The 2804-nt window shown below is 40.4% G+C and overlaps 1 pseudogene; it reads right to left on the bottom strand.

The window, feature by feature from the left end:
* Positions 1-543: 543 nt before the first annotated feature.
* Positions 544-902, bottom strand: LOC114033124 (annotated as a pseudogene).
* Between the last annotated feature and the right edge of the window lie 1902 nt (positions 903-2804).

The following is a 2804-nucleotide window of genomic DNA, read 5'->3' as shown; positions in this document are numbered from 1 at the left end:
ACAGAGTCAAGGATAGTAAGGGGTATTAAAAATAGCTATCTCTCAGAAAAGAGACTAATTCAAAGTAAAATTACAAAAATATCCTATATTCAAATATCTATTTGACATATAATTGAAACAAGGATTTCATGGCTAATACCTGGGAGATTATGATACCTAGAACTATTTGGTAACTATAGGACAATAATAGATTGCCTAATTGTGACATGGCTGATAGAAAGGTAGCATTTGACTTTTTATATTTCATGTTAAGAGACCCTGTTTTAGAATGGCAGGGTTCATTAAGACCAGACATCTGAGCAAGTCAGGAAAGAGTTCTTAGAACTAGGTCCAAGAAACAACTTCAGAGTTGTATCATAGCAAGACCTGTATATTACCACTTGTTGCTTGGCTGAGCTGATTGGAGGAAAACACTTAGCTGCTTGGAAGACCAAAACTGGAGGGGGAAGGGTACACTTTTTACCTTTTGTTCCACTATCATCTACTTTTTCTTTCTTTCTTTTTTTTAATAGTTGCAATCAATTTATTAAAAGAGATGATTGGTTAGACATCTGCAATGGTGACTTCAACTTCTACACCTGGTTGAATGCTGTTAGAAGTGATCTGTTTAACAATTTCGGAAGGACTGTGCAAATCAACAAGGATTTGTGGATTCTCATCTGGAACCGATCCCAAGTCTTTGAACTTTCACCGCAAGGAGTTTTTCTAGTTGTGATTCGAAGTGTCTTAGTGGGCGTTCGAACAGGTCTCTTCACTTTCAAGTTCTTTTCTTTGGCTCCTCTAATTAGGTCAGCACACACTTTCTCGAGGGACTTCACATTGCAGCTGGTGACGGTGATCCGGGTCCGGTGAATGGCCACTTCGGGCTCCAAGAGGATCTTGCCTTTGTCTTAGAACGCCATGGCAGTTGAGCGGCTTCCTGAACGACTTATTCCTCGGTGAGAGCGAACAGCGGTGAGTCAGGAGGAGGAAAGGCAGCGACTGCCAGCTCCACGAGGCTGCAGCGGCGATACCTTCACCAAAGAGGTATCATTTACCTTCTGGGAGCTAGAAACCCCTCAAAGCCCAACCAAGGCAATAATCCTGGAAAAGCTCTGCACATGCTAGGCTTTTGGGAACTACTTTCGTTAAAGAGTGAAAGGCTCCCCCAGAGCCTAGCTAACCAAGCAGAACTGGAAAAGTTTCACAGACCACAAGTTGAGAGCTCTGTTTTGCTGAAAGTGTATGGCACTGCTTTAGAAATTCAGAAGTGGAATGGCATGTAACTGAGGAGAAAAGCACCCAGAAGGAAAGTGGAGAGGCCCAGAAGAGTGGCCCCACACTTTAGTGAGCTGTCATGCAATCGATTCCAGCTGGGGACTATAGACATAAAAGCCTGTAATGCAGAATTCTGAGATGCTCGGAGCTGATCTATTCTAGTCATACGCCTCCATGCTGTGTTTTGTAAGTTTGTGCCCACTTTTCCCCATGGACTCTTTGCATATTGGGAGAATGGTGTCTCCTGGGTTTATGCATGGAATGTTATGTTTTAATTATTCTTTCTTTGCCTTCTCTTTAGGTATCATCTTGGCTGATTTGTTCAATGAGAAGTATAATACTGGGAGGAATTATGGTTGTACGTAGTAGAAGTATAGCTCCTCAAGTCAGGTTTATCCCTAGTACTCTGAGAATGAGTTGTAGCAGTATAGTGAGTGTCGAAGTTTTCCTTCTGGAAACCTCAATTTTCCAGAATGAGAGTTCAGGTTGGAGTGAGCAAACCAGACCAGAGAGACAGAAGAGATAGAATTAGGCAGTTGAGCGCCATAACTCACAGCCATGCCCACACTCTACAGTAAAATTTCCTTATTTCTATTGAGAATATCATCATCCATCTAATCTCCCCAGTTTAGAACCTGGAAATCATCTTTGATTCTTCGCTTTTGCTTCCCCTTGCCTGTCCAATGACTTGCCCAACTGCTGCCAATTCTACTTCCATGATATCCCTCCTGCATTTATTTCCTTCTTTCCATTTACACAGCCAGTTCTCCATTGGGACCCTAATAGTCATCTTGCTGGAACAATTGTAATAGCATCTTAATTGGTATCTCTTTCTGCAGTTTCTCCCCTCTCTAATCCATCCTTGCACAACTATCAAAACCATATTCCTAAAGCACAAATCTGACCCAGACACTCTCCTGCTCAAGAGGTTCCAGTGGCTGTCTGTTTCTTCTATGAGAAAATGTAATTTCTTCTCTTTGACAGTTAAAATATTTCACAATCTGGTTTCAGCCTCACTTTCCAGATTTATTACACATTAATCCCCTTCACATACTCTATGGTTTTATTAAACTAATCTAGCCATTCCTCACATGTGATGATATATCTTTCATCTCTGTACTTTGGCATGCTGCTGTCCTTCATGCCTGGAATGTATTCTCTCCTCAACTCAATTCAACTACCTTTTATAATTCCTAGCTTTCTTCAATACTCAGCTCAAGGACCACCCCTTATGACTCCTTTCCCACTAGATGGATGAGGCACTGGCATCTGAGAGATTGATAATGTCTCACTCATCCCCTCCCTGCTGCCAAATTACTGCATATTTATTTTGTGTATATCTCTCACTAATAATTGTATAGATGTTTATGTGTATATGTATGTATACATACATATGTGTATATATTATAAATTGTATGTATGTGTATATGTGTGTATGTATGTGTATGTGTACATCTATCTATCTATATCTACTTGTATGTGTACATGTTGTTTCCCCCTAGAATTTGAGTTCTCTGAGGTTTTATTTTTATATTATTTTTATCTTT

The sequence above is a fragment of the Vombatus ursinus genome, unplaced genomic scaffold (assembly GCF_900497805.2).
Source record: "Vombatus ursinus unplaced genomic scaffold, bare-nosed wombat genome assembly UNPS02006779.1, whole genome shotgun sequence".
NCBI classification, from domain to species: Eukaryota; Metazoa; Chordata; class Mammalia; order Diprotodontia; family Vombatidae; genus Vombatus; species Vombatus ursinus.
The sequence above is the reverse complement of the archived record's forward strand: the minus strand, read 5'-3'. Positions and strand labels throughout refer to the sequence as shown.